Here is a 21,185-nt window from a genome sequence, read left to right on the forward strand (position 1 = left end):
TGGGAGAGAAGAACTGCATGGACCAACACCTTAGCCATGTCCGGTGTTAAATAGGGGCGATGTGCGCTATGGTTTTGAGATGGAAGCAGCAGGATTTGGCGATTGACTGGACATGAGGGGTAATTGAAAGGTCTGAGTCAAAAAGAGAACACCTATGCAGCATGCCTGCGAGGTAGACGTGATAGTAGTGCCGTTGACTTGGAGGGGGACAGACACGGGAGTAGCAACACTTGAGAAAGGAAATACCAGAAGTTCTGTTTTGGACAGATTGAGTTTAACCCCTGAAGGACGCAGCTTAAAAAACTGGACTTACCCTTAAGGACACAAGCCATTTTTTGCTGTTTGTGTTCAAACCCAATTTGCATCTCTGTCATTTATTGCACCAACACATATTATATACCATTTTTTAGAGGCCAAAAGGGGCTTTAACTTTATGCCACATATACATAGATAAATTCTCATTAAGTATAAAAAAAGGGGAAAAAACAAAAAACTGTTTTGCCAATAATACCGTGTGCATAATATGTCCAGCTTAGAAAAAGTAATTCAAAATAAATTCATTTATATGTCTTGATTTATAGAATTGTGGGGATATTTATGGGATAATAATAGTAAACAGTTGAGAATTGCCCACTATTTCAATTCACAGATCCCAAAGATCGTTATCGTGTAAGTGAAATGTATTCCATATAAATAAAATCACAATTTGTTATAAAAATAGATACAATTTATTGTGACATTTTAAATAATAATAATAAGTAACGTGACAATAATCAATGAATATTCAGTATAACATAGTATGCAATACAATATGGTAATGTAAAAACATCTTCCAATGGCTAAGACAAGATTTATGACTGTCTTTCACAGAGACAAAGAAAAACTTACACAGAGCTACAGAGCTTAAGCTTAAGGCCATAAAACTTGTTCTATAAGCAGAATTTTAACTTGCCTAAACAGATATTTTATCTTATTTTAGAGCAAATCAATACACCTGGATAAATATCTCGATATGCTAACATGTGATATGTCACATAAATACATAATTATTCATTTCTATCTGCAGTATAGAATGTCTAATTATATATTCTTTAGTAAGTGAGATTTCTAAATATCGAAATCTAATCGTGATTTATCCAGTCATATATCATGCTATCAGAAAATTTTAATTAAATTAGATTAATTAAATGAAACCAGTATAATTACCAGTTGAGTAGATATTTTCATCAGATTAGTAGGTAGCTAAGTGTCAAGGAATGTTTCATGGGTCTCTTTCTCTGCTTTTCTTTCTTAGCCTGCTTCCGACTGCCTTGTCCCCGACTGCTCACTCTCTTGCTTTCTCTGCATACCTCTTTCTTCCATTTGTCTTAACTTTTAAAGGAAAAATTCACTAGGTGATAGACCAATAGAAACACTTGGGGTGTGGTTACCTTCCAGATAACAATTTAAGTATTTGGTCGATAGAGGGCAGTCTCATCCCACTAAACATTCCTATCCAGGAAAGAGTTAACTTTTCCTGGTGGCTATTTTGATGTCATTTACCTTATCTTTATAGTTGTCTATAACTCAAGTTTTCTGTCAGTTCAAAGAGTTTATTTGAATTTTCTTCAGACTGTGTGTCTCCAATTCCTGCTGTAATTTCTAATATGACAGTTCGTAAACTTAGTCTCACCTTTCACTACTATGGGAAATTTAGAAAATAAAATTAATTACTAAGTCTTATATGGTCACTGGTGTCTGGCTTACTTGTGTGAAGCTAACATTAAGAAAAGTATTCCAACCCCCTTTTCTGTTAGACTCATTGTATCACTGGGTTTGGTTATATAATACATTCCTTAGCTTCTGGCAAAGTGGTTAGTTTTACAGAAGGGATAGAAATCTTGTGTCTTTTGTTAACTTGAAAATAACAAAATGGAGTCTGCTCTGTTCAGAGTGACTGACAATGTACATTTTAATTTCTATCATAGCACAAAATGTCTGCCGATATAAATACCCTGACAGAGTACATAATATGTATAGTATTCCAGCTTATTTTGAAAGTTCACAAAATAAGAGGATTAAAATAAAATTTTAATGTGAAACAATTTTAGAATTTGGTATTTTTGTCTTGTAGGTTTAGTAGCCATCACAGAAAAAAAATGTCACACAAAAGTATATATTTATATAAAGTAGCCATCACAGGCTATTTACCTAAGGTTATTTTGACACTTTTTACGTAGCCATTTCATCGCCAATCTCTGCTAAATATTGGAGTAAAATTGTGTTTTTTCTCTATTTTGGCATATACACATACAACAAGGTTTTTGTAATATGTATTTCGTAAAGCTGTGTGTGCTATTCCTGCACATAACCCCATATTGTGTTCAGCTATATGTGCTGAGTATAATGATACCCCCATTGTATGTCTTTGGCCCTATTCTGTGAAGCTACAATGCCATATAAGAGACAAGGCTATTTCAGTTTCTATATATCGAATTTTCATAGATGGATTTGACGGGCCTATGTCTCATTTTTGGGTATTATAGCAGTTTGACTTCAAATAAACCCACAATGGGCTTCCATTTGATAAGGCAGACACCTAGGGGTATCTTATATAGCGTATATTGTGCCTTAACTTGTCACAATTTTTCACCAATTTATGTAAATTGTCACGACTACTAGTGTGGTCCAACACGCAGAAACTATGTAAACATATACATATACAAGAAAAGGAAAATAAAAAGAAAGAGCGTAAACCGGACCTTAGAATGGCCGGACTAATACGCTAGAGACAGAGAATGGTCAAAGGGAAAGCAGAGGTCAAGGAAGCCAGAAAATACACAATACCGTTTACACAAGCCAAGTCAGGGAAACCAGAATTCAGAATAACCAGGGAAAAGCCAAGATCAGGATACCAGGAAATCAGATTCACAAATATAAAGCACTCTCAGGAAACCAGGAACAGGAAACCACGACAGGGCAAGGTACTGGGGTGAGTAAGGGATTTAAATATCCCTCTCTATGCTCTGATTGGTCAGAGGGCGACCTCTGACCCCAAAACGTGCGTGTGCGTTGACGTTGTGACGTCACACACACACGTTAGTATAATTTTCGGGGGCGGAGCTAGAGATGGATGCGAACACGCGATCAGCGCCATCTTGGATTTGGGCGCGATGCCCGGAAGACCTGGGGGAGCGGTTGCCGGCTCGCCGATGAGCAGGTAAGCTCGTGTTGTCGGCGAGGCTGTGCCGGTCGGGCACGGCCGTGTGACGCCGCGGGCTGGCGACCGCAACAGTACCCCCCACTCGAAGACCGCTCACTGGGCGTGAAGGACCCGGCTTAAGAGGAAAGCGGTTGTGAAACGACCGGACAAGACGGGGCGCATGAACCCGGTCAGCAGGAACCCAACAACGTTCCTCGGGACCATAACCCTTCCAGTCAACAAGATAGGACAAGATACCTCTGGACATTTTGGAATCCATTATAGAACGAACTTCGTACTCCTCCTGGTCACCCTCTACCAAGGGCGGAGGAGGTGTGGATATTCTAGTGTATCGATTGCAAGTAAGGGGCTTGAGTAAAGATACATGAAACGTATTGGCAATCCTCATATGAGCAGGAAGTGCCAAGGAATAGGTCACTGGATTGATACGTCGGATGACTCGAAAAGGACCTATGTACCGAGGGGCAAATTTCATGGAAGGAACCTTAAGTTTGATATGTCGTGTGGATAGCCACACCTTGTCACCTGGATGATAGACAGGATTAGCACCCCGTTTCTTGTCAGCTTGGACTTTCGCACGTATCGAAGCCTTTTGCAGAGCTGAATGAACGGAATCCCAAGTATCATGAATAGATTCTAAACGGGTGTTTAAAGCAGGAATGTCCGTGTCTGAGAATTCAGTAGGGAAAACTGTGGGGTGATAACCCTGATTTACAAAGAATGGACTATGATTAGAAGATTCATGAGTCGCGTTGTTCCTGCGAACTCAGCCATGGGTAAGAGTTCTTACCAGTTAGACTGATTGGCATTGATAAAACAACGTAAATAGGATTCTAAAGACTTATTAGCCCTCTCTGCTGCTCCATTTGTTTGAGGATGATATGCTGACGAAAAGGAGAGTTCGATACCAAATTGTTTACAAAAGGAACGCCAAAACCTAGAAATAAATTGGGTACCTCTGTCAGACACTATGTTTTTGGGTACACCGTGCAACCGAAAGATCTCTCTCAAGAATATCTGAACGAGATCTTGAGCAGATGGTAATGTTTTAAGCGGAATAAAATGTGCCATCTTGGAGAATCTATCGATGACCATAAGGACTGTATTGAACCCGTTTGAACTGGGTAGATCCACAATGAAATCCATGGCTAAATGGGTCCATGGAGCATTAGGTATGGGCAGTGGTTGTAACAGTCCAGGAGGTGATCTAGGAGGAACTTTAGAAATGGCACATATTTGACATGCCCCCACATAATCTTTGATATCGTTCCTAAGAGTAGACCACCAAAACCTCCTGGAGATAGCAGAGAGGCTTTTATGGACTCTAGGATGACCTGCTGTGAGGTTATCATGGAATAAATCAAGTACCTTTTTTCTTAATGGAGGTGACACATACAGTTTATCCGGAGGTTTTCCCACGGGTGCCTGAGTTTGATCTGCTATTATGGCACAGAAGACTGGAGAAGACACTTCGGAAACTGCGGTGGCAATGAGGCATTCTGGAGGTATGATAGGAAATATCTCTTGTTCAGGAACTTCATCTGTCTCAAACTGTCTAGAAAGTGCATCTGCCTTTGTGTTCTTAGTTCCAGGCTTATAAGTAATTACGAAATTGAATCTGGAGAGGAACAATGACCATCTAGCCTGACGAGAGGACAATCTCTTAGCGTCCCCAATATAAGCCAAATTCTTATGATCGGTAAAAATCAAAAGTGGCTCTTTGGAACCTTCCAAGAGATGCCTCCATTCCTTAAGGGCAAGTACAATGGCCAAAAGTTTCCTATTCCCTATGTCATAGTTCTTCTCTGCAGGTGTGAGTTTGCGAGAGTAAAATCCACAGGGATGTAAAGGCGTATCAGGACTTTCTCTCTGAGACAGAATGGCTCCAACTCCTGTTTCTGACGCATCCACTTCTAGAATAAATGGCTTGGTTGGATCAGGATGGGTCAGGACAGGTGCTGAGGAAAATAAAGATTTTAACTGTTTAAATGCCTCTCTTGCTTCTTTGGGCCATGATATGCAATTTGCTCCTTTTATGGTTAGATTGGTTATAGGAGAAATTACAGAAGAAAACCCCTTAATAAATTTGCGGTAGTAATTCTCAAAACCTATAAAGCGTTGTGTAGCTTTAAGGCCCTTGGGTAATGGCCTCTGTAAGACTGCCTCCAGCTTGCGGGGATCCATCTGGAAACCAGACGGAGATATAACATATTCAAGGAATTTTATCTCCGTTTGGTCAAACTGGCATTTCTCCAGTTTACAGTAGAGACTGTTCTTTAACAGGGTTTTGAGTTACTACTCTCACATGTTCGGGATGTGTCTCTAGGTCTGGGGAATAGATGAGAATGTCGTCTAGGTACACTAGAACGAACATGTGGAGATACTCTCTTAGGACATCGTTAATAAAATCCTGGAATACCGCTGGAGCGTTGCATAATATAAACGGCATAACCAGGTATTCGTAATGTCCCATTCTAGTATTAAATGCGGCCATCCACTCGTGACCGTCCTTAATCCTGACTAGGTTGTACGCACTTCTGAGATCGAGCTTAGTGAAGACTCGAGCTCCTTTCAACCTGTCGAATAACTCTGATATAAGGGGAATAGGGTAGGGGTTTTTTATCGTAATCCTATTCAAACCCCAATAGTCTATACAGGGGCATAGGTCTCCTTTTTTAGAGACAAAGAAGAACCCAGCCCCGGCGGGTGAGGAGGACCTATGGATATGACCCTTTCTGAGAGCATCCTTTATATACTCCTCTAAACAAAGATTTTCTTGGGGGGATAGAGCATAAACTCCTCCCTTTGGAGGCATAGTACCTGGTAATACATTTATGGCACAGTCATAGGGTCTATGTGGAGGCAACCCCTCCGACTGGGCCTTGTTGAACACCTCCTTTAAATCCCAATACTGCGGCGGTATCTGTGTGGTCAGGGGAGGTGCAATGGGAACATTGATGGTACCAATTGGTTGTGGTATCTGCTTTAAGCAAACACCTTTGCATCTCTCACCCCAACTCACAATCTCTCCTTCAACCCAATCTAAACGTGGATTGTGTTTCAGGAGCCAAGGGAAACAGAGTATTATCGGACATGTAGGTGAAGATATGATTTCAAAAACCATATCTTCAGAGTGAAGAATACCCACTGAGACAGTGATTGGCAGAGTTTCGTGTGTGATGAAAGGCTGGGAAAGAGGCCTTCTATCAATGGCCTCGACTGCTAAAGGTCTCTCTTTCTGTCTTAAGGGCAGGAGATACTTTGCAGAGAATTCTTTGTCTAGGAAATTCTCCGCTGCCCCAGAGTCAATCATGGCCTCACACTGTACAACATTTTTCTTAAAAGACAAGGTAACTCTGACAAGGAAATGGTTCTTAGTCAATTTAGGGGACATATACATCACACCTAAGGTCGGTCCCAGTATGTGCCTTAGGTGTGCAAGTTTTCCGGCCGAACCGGACATGAAAATCTTTGATGCCTCTTCTTGCCGCAATACATACATAACCCTTCATTACATCTGTGTTGTCTCTGCCTCAGTGAGTTTAGCAATACCCAATTGCATGGGTTCAGGTTCTGGAGGAGGAGCTTGGCTAATCCCCACTGGGTTAGAGAAACGAGGGGCTATGGACAAGTTATTTGTTTGTTTTTCTCTCTTTCTCTGAGCCTGTTATCGATATCTACATGTAGGCAATAAACTCATTGAGATTAACCGTAAGGTCTCTAGCTGCGGTCTCGTCCTGTATACTCTCAGCTAGACCTTCAGAGAAGGCAGCCACCAAACCACTATTGGTCCAGTCAACCTCGGACGCCAGTGTTCTGAACTCTATGGCGTAATCGGCTACAGAGCAACTGCCTTGTTTTATCCTCATAAGGGCTTTGGCAGTGTTCTTTTCTCTGCCTTTAGGTTCAAAAGTAGCCTTAAATGCTGTGAGGAAGACACTGTAATCACGGGCTACTGCGTTTCCACTCTCCCATAAGGGGTTAGCCCAGGTTAAGGCCTTTCCTGTTAATTGGTTCATCAGATAGCCAATTTTCGATCTATCTGTAGGGAATGAACCTGGGGAAGCTTCGAAGTGGTACTCAATTTGGTTTAAAAAACCTAAATTCTTTGGAATCACCTCCATAACGAGGGGGAGGTGAAAGGGTTATGGACGGTGGTTTATGTGGCACGGGAGCCACTACAGGTAGCGGAACCACAGTTGGTACAGGAGGTGCCTCTAAATAGGCAGTCCTCTGGAGCAAGGTCTGAAATGCCTGAGCAAATTGGTCTAACCTGTGGTCCATATCCTTCACCCTACTCTCACAAGCAATCATATGTTTGCATAGTTCTGCAGGATCCATGGCCCTGTCGTAATGTCACGACTACTAGTGTGGTCCAACACGCAGAAACTATGTAAACATATACATATACAAGAAAAGGAAAATAAAAGGACAGAGCATAAACCGGACCTTAGAATGGCCGGACTAATATGCTAGAGACAGAGAATGGTCAAAGGGAAAGCCGAGGTCAAGGAAGCCAGAAAATACACAATACCGTTTACACAAGCCAAGTCAGGGAAACCAGAATTCAGAATAACCAGGGAAAAGCCAAGATCAGGATACCAGGAAATCAGATTCACAAATATAAAGCACTCTCAGGAAACCAGGAACAGGAAACCACGACAGGGCAAGGTACTGGGGTGAGTTAGGGATTTAAATATCCCTCTCTATGCTCTGATTGGTCAGAGGGCGACCTCTGACCCCAAAACGTGCGTGTGCGTTGACGTTGTGACATCACACACACGTTAGTATAATTTTTGGGGGCGGAGCTAGAGATCGACGCGACCAAGCGGTCAGCGCCATCTTGGATTTGGGCGCAATGCCCGGAAGACCTGGGGGAGCGGTTGCCGGCTCGCCGACGAGCCGGTAAGCTCGTGTTGTAGGCGAGGCTGTGCCGGTGTGACGCGGCGGGCCGGCGACCGCAACATAAATATTTGTGGTGAGGGGGGAAAAATTAAATTTTTACATACATGTTGCATTTTTGCTGCGTATTTCTTACACTTGATGTGTTACATAGTTACATAGCTGAAAAGAGACTTGCGTCCTTCAAGTTCAGCCTTCCTCACATATGCTTTTGCTGTTGATCCAAAAGAAGGCAAAAAACCCAGTCTGAAGCGCTTCCAATTTTGCAACAAACTAGGAAAAAATTCCTTCTTGACCCCAAAATAGCAGTCAGATGTCTCCTTGGATCAAGCAGCTATTACCCCCACTAATTAGAAATGATATCCCTGTATGTTATGTTTTTGCAAGTATTTATCCAATTGCAGTTTAAACATCTGTATGGACTCTGACAAAACCACCTCTTCAGGCAAAGAATTCCATATCCTTATTGCTCTTACTGTAAAAAAAACCTTTTCTTTGCCTTAGATGAAATCTCCTTTCTTCAAGCCTAAATGTGTGACCTCGTGTCCTATGTATAGCCCTGTTTATGAATAGATTTCCAGATAATGGTTTGTACTGGCCCCGAATATATTTGTATAATGTTATCATATCCCCTCTCAGGCGCCGTTTTTCCAAACTAAAGAGATTTAAACTTTTTAACCTTACTTCATAACTAAAATGCTCCATTCCTTTTATAAATGTTGTAGCTCGTCTCTGCACTTTTTCTAGTGCTATGATATCTTTCTTTAGAACAGGTGCCCAAAATTGCACAGCATATTTAAGGTGTGGTCTTACCAGTGATTTATAAAGAGGCAAAATTATATTTTCATCTCGAGAATTTATGCCCCTATTTATACATGACAAAAACTTACTGGCCTTAGCAACGGCAGATTGACATTGCATATTGCTACCTAATCTGTTGTCTTTAACAATTCCAAAATCCTTCTCGTGTGTGGTTATCCATAGTTCACTGCCATTTAGGGTGTAAATTGCTTGTACATTCTTAACCCCGAAGTGCATAACTTTGCATTTTTCTACGTTAAATTTCATCTGCCATTTTAGTGCCCAGTCCCCCAATCTATCCAAATCCCTCTGCAGCAAGGCAATATCCTGCTCACATTTTATTACTTTACAAAGTTTTGTGTCATCTGCAAACACTGATACATGGCTTTCAATGCCCATTTCAAGATCATTTATCAATATGTTAAATAGAAGCGGTCCCAAAACAGAACCCTGAGGGACACCACTTACCACTTTTGTCCAGCTTGAAAATTTGCCATTTATGACAACTAGAGATGTTGCGAACATAAAATTTTCTGTTTGCAAAATGTTTGTGAACGGGCGAAACGTGCGAACCACCATAGACTTCAATAGGCAGGCGAATTTTAAAACCCACAGGGACTCTTTCTGGCCACAATAGTGATGGAAAAGTTGTTTCAAGGGGACTAACACCTGGACTGTGGCATGCCGGAGGGGGAATGTGGCGAAACCGACCTCGCCACGTGTCCTTGGAGGGGGCTGCTTGCCCGCCTCTTGCCTTTGGACTATGGCCCTGGGAGATTGGGCCTTTTTACAAAACGTATTCGGCCCTAACAGAGTGCATGTCACTCATTCTGGCCCTTTAAACACAGTGGGGCCATTCGGTACTTGCCCTGTGTGAGCAGTGATACCCCCAGATAGCTATGCCATGGAGCCTATTCATATAATGAAAGACTATGGGAAAGACTTTGGGTCCATGGCAATTGAACTGTATTTGTGTGGTCTGCGTGCCATTCACCTAATAATGTGCACGCAGACCTGAGCTATCTGGGGATATGTTACATGTCTGTGTTTAATGTATAAAAAGTAACTTTATATATTTTTAAACATAATCCTGTATTTAGGTCCCCACATGTGTAATGGAGTTTTGTCTCTGACCTGGGAGATAATTGGATTACTTCTCCAATTATCTCCAGGGCAGAAGGGAGGAAGCCAGGATGCATTGTGGGGATGTTTTACTTTTACTGTTTGAGCCAGATTAAAATACTGCCAGCCGGGGGAACAAAAGATACTTTTACTAACTTTTGAACCCCTGGTCTGATTCATGCCATTTTTTAATATGTTGTTCCCCTGAATGGATTGATTGTGGATATGTATTTTTATGTGAATGTGATGTATGGTTTTAAAGTTACAGAGTATGTGTGGAAACTGTATTTTTACTGTATGTAATAATTATGTTAATTGCTTATCTGAGGGGAGGGGATGTGTGGGTTGTACTGTTACTTGATTGGTTGTTTTATGCCTCCCCCTGGGTGTGTCCTGTATGTGCACAACTGTAATAAAAAGCAGGCTGGGTGTTCCAGACCTCAGATTCTGCTTGACCATCAAACCGATGTGTCGTCTCGTTTTTGGGGGAATTGGATTGTATGCTGACTGCCAGGAGTGTAAGCGGATTATATGCTTTTCCTGTTCAGCTATTCCAGGGTTCGTGTGTTTCCAGTTCGGGAGTTGGAAGATTTGTACAGTTTGCAGTCCGGGAGATTGGTGCTTGCAGTAGCTGCTGGTCTATGGAAAAGGGGATTATCGCCTAAACTGGGTTTTATCCTCTTGTAAGTGAAACGGTCCGTTACAGGGTTCCATGGCAAAACTCCCATGGAAAATTACATAGTTGATGCAGAGTCTGGTTTTAATTCATAAAGGGCATAAATCACCTAACATTCCTAAATTGTTTGGAATAATGTGCTTTAAAACATCAGGTATGATGTTGTATTGATCAGGTAGTGTAAGGGTTACGCCCGCTTCACAGTGACAGACCAAACTCCCCATTTAATGCACCGCAAACAACCGCAAACAGTCCATTTGCACAACGGCAAACTCCCCATTTGCACAAGGTTGGATACCAAGCTAGCCATGTCCCATTCCTTGTCCTCACTGATATCATTGAAGGTCTCTTCCTCCACCCAGCCACGTACAACACCAAGGGTCCCCGAAAGGTGACAACAAGCCCCCTGTATTTTGTTTTTTAATGTACACTACTGTTACACCAGATATGAGTTGCACTGGTGTGACACTGTGCCCTGGCAGGCCCTGAAACGCACACTGCTATTATATTACAGTCAAAAAAGTTTTTGTTTTTTTAAATGTAAGCTATTGTGACACCAGATATGAGTGGTGGCACTGGGCAAGTGGACACAGTATACGCTGTGAGCCTGACACACACACTGGCAGGCAGGCAGGCAGGCAACTGCAATTAGATTACACAGGAAAAAAAAAAAGCAGACTGATGTTCTAGCCCTAAAAATGGCTTTTTGGGGTGCTGTCCTTACAGCAGAGATCAGATGAGTCCTTCAGGACTGTAGTGGACACTGAATACACTAGCCTAGCTATCGATTTCCCTATTAAATCAGCAGCAGCTACACTGTCCCTCCTCTCACTAAGAATGCAGCTTCCGGGGGGCGGGGCCTAGCTGTCATGGCGGAAAGACGCACTTCGTGTGAGATCCCTCAATATCTCACTTTAAGCAGCTATCAACAAGCGAATTTCACCCCAGAAGGGGATGACCCAGCAATGTTGCTCCTACCTGACCGACCCGACATGCTTAATAGCGGTCAGCAACTCGACAGAGTCTTACTTACCTCCGTGTGGCAAGTGTGGCCTGTGTCAGGGTCTTACCTGAGTTGGGAGTCTGTAGCGCAGATATGTTGCTCACCCTTGCAGATAGCCACAGGCCGAGGTGGTCAGGTAAGAATTCACCTGGCCTGTGGGTCTGTGCACGGGGGCTGTGCAGGATGCAGTACCAAATACGCAGGACAGGCAAGGACTGAACCAGCAGGAATGTCGAGGGATAGCCAAGGTCAAAGGATGCCAGAGGTCAGGAACAACGAGGAGTAACCGAAGTCAAGGGATGCCAGAGGTCAGGAACAACGTAATCAGAAGCCGGGGTCAATAATACGAAGCAGATAAACAGGAACACTGGTACAAAACAGGATCAAAGACTTGACACTGAGCACAGGGCGAGGCTGGGTTTAAATACCCTGCTGATGACCGATCAGAGTCAGGTGAGACACAGCCAAGTCAAGGTGCAGCCCCCGGTGTAGTAGCCATGCCAGGATGAACAGGACCGGAATCAGTAGTCACTGTATAAAGCTGCTGTGGCTCAGAGGCAGAAAGCAGGACTAGGACTGAGAAGTTCCCCGGTTCAAGTCCCCTGTTGGGAACTCCAGGAGCGACCACGTCTGGCTGTCTGTCTAACTGGTGAGAACCGTGACAGCCTGGTGCTCACCGGGCGGGAGAGGCGGCCGATCTCCCGATCCTGGGATGCCCAGGAGCAGCTACTTCCTGGCAGGAGCTCCGTTACCCCCCCTCGGACCGGTGGGGGTTATCCCGGTCCACCCCTGAGAGGCTGTCTGGAGCTAATGGACGCACGGAGCACAGCCGCCCAGGCTGACATACTCATCTGCGACTCTCCCAATATGGCGGCAGCCGCGTGTCCTCCTGGTACCAGCAAAGCATGGCAGGATATTGAGTCTAAGCTGGACAGACTCTTTAATCAATTTTGGAAGCAAACAACAAGCAGGAAGCCCCAACAAGCTCCACCACAGCCCTAACAAGCTCCACCACAGCTAAGCAAAGCAGTCCCCATTAAAATCCACCAACGCAAAAGGCGTCGAAGACGGGACCGGAGGCACAAACAGAAATGCAGAGCCTGCCCCACGTCAAGCACTCGCCTCCACCTTAAGCCACCACAATCCCGCAGCAGACGTGAAGCACCACCGGGACAGATCCGACCACCCAACAAAACAAGCTTCCACCACCTCAAGTCGCGAACCCGGCACTCAGCCAGAGACTTGCCATTGTTGTTCCAGGTATCAGGGACTCCCAGGGTCTGCACCTGGCGCCCAGAAGGGATCGGATGAGCACAAGCAGTAAACAGCAGCCTGCCAAGCATGTCCCACTATAGCCGATCCTCCACACCATGCCTTTGATCACATGAACTGCTCTCTGCACATTAATCGTAAAGTAGCAAGCGTTTAAACATGTCATTATTTCACCTCCTAAAGAGTTTATTGTCGTAGTTCCTTACATGCCTTTACCTTAACCGTTCATGTATTATGTTATTCACTAGTCTCATCTCATGGGGCGACTCACACTTGATTTATAACTAGTGGTGGAGCTGCTGATATAAATACAGAGTTGATAACGTGCAAGTTACACCCTAAACATGCCATCTTTCACAACAATGTACTGCTATATACTCATACCCTCAGTGCAACTAGCCATGATATACGCCCGTTCAGCCTAGCATGCTCAAATATAACACACTTCTGTCTAAAAAAAAATACAAAAAAAAAAAGAATGCAGCTTCCGAATGAATCTAAAATTGATGCTGTCCAGGAGGTGGGAGGGTCTGGGAGGGAGGGTCTGCTGCTGATTGGCTGGAATGTGCCTGCTGACTGAGGTACAGGGTCAAAGTTTACTCAATGATGACGAATAGAGGGCGGACCGAACATCACATATGTTCGCCCGCCGTGGCGAACGCGAACGTGCTATGTTCGCCAGGAACTATTCGCCAGCGAACTTTTCGGGACATCTCTAATGACAAGAAATCATGTATCAGCGCTTAGCGAATATACCCCTATTTTTGACATAGGGCTCAGCACAAAAAATATCTATTAATAAAGAGTTTTAATTCCAGTCTTATTTGAGGGCACTTTCAAAAGTCCGCAGGGATAAGTTGCTGCAACAGTAGTATGTGTGTCAAATCTTTGTCTTTATACGTATCCAAACAATAAAGTATTGTGAAGCTTATCTCTAAGATTCTCATTAAAAGCAAAGTTCAAACAGAGTGTCAATGGAAGAGTTGAATGTGACCGCTCCGTGGATACTGATTATTTCACATCTTGAAAAAGCTCAATCTAATGAGCGAAACTCGTAGATCGTGTTTTTTGGCGGGACTTTTGAATTTGTAACGATCACAGCAGTATCTGGAAGCCGGCGCTCCTGGAGAGGACCGATCTTAGTGCACAGGACCGGTTCTGAATAATCAGTATCCACGGAGCGGTAACATTCAACTCTTCCATTGACACTCTGTTTGAACTTTGCTTTTAATGTGAATCTTAGAGATAAGCTTCACAATACTTTATTGTTTGGATACGTATAAAGACACAGATTTGACACACATACTACTGTTGCAGCAACTTATCCCTGCAGACTGTTGAAAGTCCCCTCAAATAAGACTGGAATTAAAACTCTTTATTAATAGATATTTTTTGTGCTGAGCCCTATGTCAAAAATAGGGGTATATTCGCTAAGCGCTGATACATGATTTGTTTTAATTTTTGTCCTATAGGATGTTTTAAAACTTGGGAAGGTTTTTATTGTATTTAGCAGCTTTTTTCAATTTATTCTTGTGGACAATTGAGTTTGGGGCATTGTCCTAGAAAGTTCACTATATTATCTTTATCTTGCGCTCTCTATACTGTGTGTTTTATTCTAATGACAACTAGTTGTACTCTATCCTTAAGCCAATGTTCTACCCAAGAACAAGAATATTCATCTAGACCAATTTCTTTTAGTTTGAAGACTAACCTATTGTGAGGAACCGTATCAAATGCCTTGGCAAAATCCAAGTAGATCACATCCACTGCAACACCCTGATCTATATTTCTACTTACTTCTTCGTAGAATGCAATTAGGTTAGTTTGACATGACCTACCGTATATACTCGTGTATAAGTCGATCTCGTGTATAAGTCGAGTGCAGTTTTGTGACCAACAATTGTGAAATATGCTATGTCTCGTGGATAAGTCGAGGGTAAAACTTGGGGCTATGAAATTCTGTGATTTTTATAATTTTGTCAGATTTTACCTAGGTAAGATCCTGGAACAATCAAACATGTCAGCTAAAAACTGGATTAAAAAAAAATCAGCAGTCATGAACAAGAACATTTAATTTATTAACTGTAACGAATTCCTTAAACTTATTACATGGACTTTTTATTTATGCCCTCCAAAATAGCACAAACTTAGTTTGGCCTATACAAATCCTTCAAACTCTGACTCTTTATCGTCAGAATGTCCGAATAAATCACAACATTGTTCTTCGGTGATGCCATCAGCGTAAACGTCGTCTTCGCTGTCGTCTTCTGTTGAATTGGTATATGAAGCCGATTCATCTTCCTCTTCATAGATTGCGTCATCCTCTGATCCATCCATTGCATTACTAATTCCGCATTTCAGGAACGACTTCTTGACCATTTCTGGTGATATTGAATCCCAAGCATCCTTTACCCATTTCGTTATCAAATCAATGTCTGGTTTCATCAAGTTTCCTCCTTTCGTTAACTTTGCTTGACCAGAACACATCCATTGTTGCCACATATTGCGCAATCGGTCCTTGAAAGGCTTGTTGAGACAGACATCCAATGGCTGGAGCATTGATGTTAGGCCGCCTGGAATCACTGCTAATGTGGTTGCCATTTTCTTTGCTTCGTCCTTCACATCCTCTGTTATATGCGCACGGAACATATCCCACACCAATAATGACGGACATTTTCTTAGTGCTGCGCCTGGTCGCCTGTCCCACACATTGCGCAGCCACAACTTTGTACCCTCCTCATCCATCCAGCCTTTAGGGTGAACACGAACAGTTACTCCTGCCGGAATTTTTAAGTTCTTTGGCATTGTTTTCCTCTTGAATATTATTACCGGGCGCAGTTTAGTGCCATCTGCCAGGCAAGACAGTACAACAGTGAAATGTGACTTTTCATGACCGGTTGTTTTTATAAGTACAGTTTTTTCTCCAACGCTTGCTACCGTTCGATTGCCAGGCATATCAAATGTCATTGGAGTTTCGTCCATATTACCAATGTTATTCAGAGCGAAAGCATTCTTTTTTCTCTGTTTGATAATGCATTTGTGAAATGACATGACCTTTTCGTCCAGCTCTTTAGGCAGCTTTTGAGCGATTTTTGTTCGCTGACGAAGACACAATCCATATCGGTTCATGAATCGTGTGCACCAACCAGACGATGCTCTAAATTGTGCCATACCTTCAGTCGCCAAATATTTTTCTTTTGCAATCTGAAGTGCTCGGATTCGAATGCTCGAGCGAGTCACAACATATCCATTTTGTCTACATTCCATTATCCAGTCATTCAAATCCTTTTCCATTCCATCAAAAGGTGTAGCTTTGAAACGTAATGCTTTCTTCAACTTTGGCATGGCTTGCAATTTAGCCTCATTTTTTCTCCAATCTCTTACGAGTTTTTCGCTGATGCTAAACTCTCTTGCAGCTACGCTATTATTGGCTTCCTTTGCACGTTCAATAACTTTCAATTTAAGCGCAGCAGTGTAAGAAGCTCTCTTTTTCTTTGCAAAACTCATTTTTCTGAAGACAACAAACAAGAGTAAATAGTCAATCAAGTTCCCTTATATGGTGTACCAGTATGTATCTTTCCCCCCCTCACTGCTCCTATGTGTCCATTTCTCCCCAGTCTCTATCTTCCCCCTCTGTCTCTTTTTCCCTCCCCCTGTGTCTCTCTCTTGCCCGTTTCATTATCCCATATCCCCTGTGTGTCTCTCTTCCCCTCCCTTGTGTGTGTCTCTCTTCCCCCTCTGTCTCTTTCTCCCCCCCCGCCCCTTGTGTGTGTCTATTCCCTTTCTCCCGAGGCTGACCTTGCACGTGAGAGACTGGAAATATAACACAAATGTCTCTATATCATGCTCCCTCGCGGTACACCTTAACAGCGAGGGACCCTACACTATAAGGCCAGGAATACATTTGTGTTCCTGACCCTATACTGTTCCTTTAATATATACACACATGCACTCACTGGCATATACACAAATGCACTCATTGACTCTTGACACACACTCACTGACAGAAACACACATTCACTGACAGAAACACTCACTGACAGAAACACACACATTCACTGACAGAAACACACGCTCACTGACAGAAACACACACACTCACTGACAGAAACACACACACTCGCTGACTGAAACACACACACTCGCTGACTGAAACACACACACTCGCTGACTGAAACACACACACTCGCTGACTGAAACACACACACTCGCTGACTGAAACACACACACTCGCTGACTGAAACACACACACTCGCTGACAGAAACACACACACTCGCTGACAGAAACACACACACTCGCTGACAGAAACACACACACTCGCTGACAGAAACACACACACTCGCTGACAGAAACACACACACTCGCTGACAGAAACACACACACTCGCTGACAGAAACACACACACTCGCTGACAGAAACACACACTCGCTGACAGAAACACACACTCGCTGACAGAAACACACACACTCGCTGACAGAAACACACACACTCGCTGACAGAAACACACACACTCGCTGACAGAAACACACACACTCGCTGACAGAAACACACACACTCGCTGACAGAAACACACACACACTCGCTGACAGAAACACACACACTCGCTGACAGAAACACACACACTCGCTGACAGAAACACACACACTCGCTGACAAACACACACACTCGCTGACAAACACACACACTCGCTGACAAACACACACACTCGCTGACAGAAACACACACTCGCTGACAGAAACACACACACTCACTGGCAAACACATACACACTGACAGAAACACAAAAATTCACTGACAGAAACACACACATTCACTGACAGACACATACACACACTGACAAACACACACATTCACTGACAGAAACACTCACTGACAGAAACACATACACACACACTCATTGACAGAAACACACACTGACAGAAACACATACACACACTCATTGACAGAAACACACACTGACAAACAAACATACACACTGACACAAACTCACTTATAAACACTTTTTTTTTTTATACATTAAACAAATGTGTGTACCAGTGGCCAGCCTTCTCTATTTAGAACACTTAGAACACTTGGCTGCTGGGATATGATGTCATGTATCCCAGCAGCCCTTAACATAATGTGAGCTGATTGGCTGCAGCTCACGTCCCCTCATTTGGCCGGCACATCTGGAGGGGTAAGAGAGTGACCGGCGGGAGAGTGGTTTTATGTGCTCCCGCCGGTCCGACGAATATAAATGTCCCGCCCCCCCTCCCTCCCGCTACCCTGTAAATCCCGCCGCCGCCGCCCTTCTCCTTCAGTTCGTGCTTTCTGACAGCTGCAGTCAGAAAGCACGAAAGTGATTATACCGCCGGACCGGCTAGGCGGCCGCCCGGTCCAGCGGCACCACTTTGATGCGGCCATCCCCCCTTACACCCGTGTATAAGTCGAGCCTGCAATATAACATTAAGTTTGCAGGCAAAATTTCTCGACCTATACACGGGTATATACGGTATGTTTCATAAAACCATGCTGATTATTGCTAATAACACAGTTCTTCCCAATGAATTCCTGAATATTTTCCCTTAATAGCCGTTCAAATAATTTCCCAGTCACAGAAGTCAAGCTCACAGGTCTATAATTTCCAGGCAAGGATTTTTAACCCTTTTTAAATATAGGAACAACATCTGCCTTCCTCCAATCCTCCGGTAAAATACCTGAAACAAAAGAATCTTGAAAAATTAAATACAGAGGTTCACTTATTTCCCCACTTAGCTCCTTAAGTACTCGTGGATGGATACCGTCAGGCCCCAGAGCTTTATTTACATAAATTTTCTTTAATAGCTGTAGCACCTTGTCTCGCGTTATCCAATCACAAGGTATCTGCAAGTTTGTTGCAGCAATCATTTGCATATCTCTTGCCATTAATATATACTGAAGAAAAAGTTATTTAAAATGTCTGCCTTTTCCTGGTCTTCATTGACTAACAGACCCATCTCTGTTTTCAGTGTACCTACCTACACTTTAATTTTTTTTTTTTAGAATGAATGTACTTGAAAAAATTTTTGGAGTTGGTTTTGCATTCTTTGGCTATCAATTTCTCATTTTCTAGTTTAGCCACCTTAATTGCCTTTTTGCAAGTATTATTGGCTTCCTTATATCTTATATAGGATGCCTCTGATTTGTCCGATTTAAATGCTTTGAAAGCCCTTTTATTATTTTTAATCTCTTGTTTTACTTCTCTACTAAGCCACATTGGTTTTAATTTGTTTCTTTTATATTTATTACCCAATGGTATATACTGTGAAATGTACCTTTCTAATATTTGTTTGAATAGTTTCCATTTATCCTCAGTGTTTTTATCACTAAGGAGTTTATGCCAGTCGATATGTTGTAGAGCTGCCCTAATCTTATTAAAATTGGCTTTTTTAAAATTATACGTTTTAATATACCCCACGAGCTTTTGCTTTTTTGAGTTTATTTCAAAAGTTACCATATTGTGATCACTATTTCCCAAATGCTCCCCTACTTGAATGTTGGTTAAAACATTAACATTGTTTGTTATAACGAGATCCAGACAAGCATCCTTTCTAGGAGAAGGGTTTCAGAGGAAGAGGAACAAGAGGAGGGAGAGCTATACAACAGAGAAAGGAGAGACAGATATTAGAAACAACATGTAAAGGCATTTTTAATCTTAGTAATTTAGATTTAGATATACACCATAAAAGAGTTTTAAATAGGGGATTGAAATTTGCCCCCAATAAGGGACTTAACCATTTTGAGATGTATATCGATCTCAACAAATTTTAACGCAATTTATGTTTGAAAAAATTATTTTTGAAGAATCCCATAGAGAGACAAGAATTAGAGAATAGACCCTCGTTTAAACAAACGGAGTTAAAAAACAAATCATCATTTTTTCCTAAACAAATGATATCGGACAAAATTATTGCATTCGAAACAATGGTAATGACAGATCTAAATAAAATACCTATTAAAGATAAATTTTTTAATAATTTAACAACAGCGGGAAAAAAAGCCCTTAAAGAAATGAAGAATGATACAGACCTGGTGATCAAACCTGCTGATATGGAGGTGGGATTGTCTTAATGACGAAAGATTTCTATAATACGGAAGCAGATAGGATTTTGAATGACCCAAATACGTATAGGAAACTTACTAGAAATCCTAGGGAAGAAATGAATAAAACATTTTTGGAATTTTTCGAGAAAGGCTTACAAGAAGGCATCCTAAACAAAAAATAATTTAATTTTCTCAATATTAAATACCCAAAGATTCAGTTTTTTTATTTCCTGCCTAAAGTTCATAATAATGCAACCCACCCCCAGGTAGACCTATTATCGCAGGAATAGATGCAATCTCCAGTAAACTATTGCAGTATATTGAGGTTTTATTACAGCCTTTAGTACAAAAAACTAAATCTTATATTAAAGATACCATCTCAATTTTAAAACTTTTAGATGATTTTAAATGGGAAAACGAATATACCTTAGTCACTTGTGATGTTACAGCTTTATACAGCAGTATCCCGCATGACTATGGCTGTAAGGCTGTTCAACATTTCTTAGACTCTTCAGCTGAATTCTTACCCGCACAAATCGATTACATTGTGGAAGGCATAAACCTTATTTTAAAGAATATTTTTTTCTGGTTTAGGGAAGAATTTTTCCTCCAAGTAAATGGAATTACCATGGGGACCAAGTTCGCCCCCAGCTATGCTAATCTTTTTATTGCACTCTGGGAGGAGACTTTTGTCTATGGCCATCATAGTTGGGAGGAGAGCTTGGTCTCCTATGGTAGGTACATTGACGATATCCTCTTTATTTGGAAGGGAAGCACAGTAGATTTGGAAGAATATCTTAAATTCCTCAATCAGAATACATGGGGTATCAATTTGACTAGTACATGGAGCAATAAGGAAGTAACCTTTTTAGATTTAAATAGATACACTGAAGATGGGAAAATATTAACAAAAAACCACTTCAAAACCGTGGATTGCAATAGTTTTATAGAACGTATAAGCTGTCATTACACTCCTTGGTTAGAGAATGCTCCAAAAGGACGGTTTCAACGTATTCGTCACAACTGCACTGATTTGGAGAATTATGAAATTCAATCTTCAAAAATTAAAAATGACTTTTTGGACAAAGGCTATGACGAAAAGAAGTTGGAACTATCAAGAATAGAAATAGGCAACAAAGATAGAAA

Source organism: Pelobates fuscus, chromosome 6 (genome assembly GCF_036172605.1).
Source record: "Pelobates fuscus isolate aPelFus1 chromosome 6, aPelFus1.pri, whole genome shotgun sequence".
Lineage (NCBI taxonomy): Eukaryota > Metazoa > Chordata > Amphibia > Anura > Pelobatidae > Pelobates > Pelobates fuscus.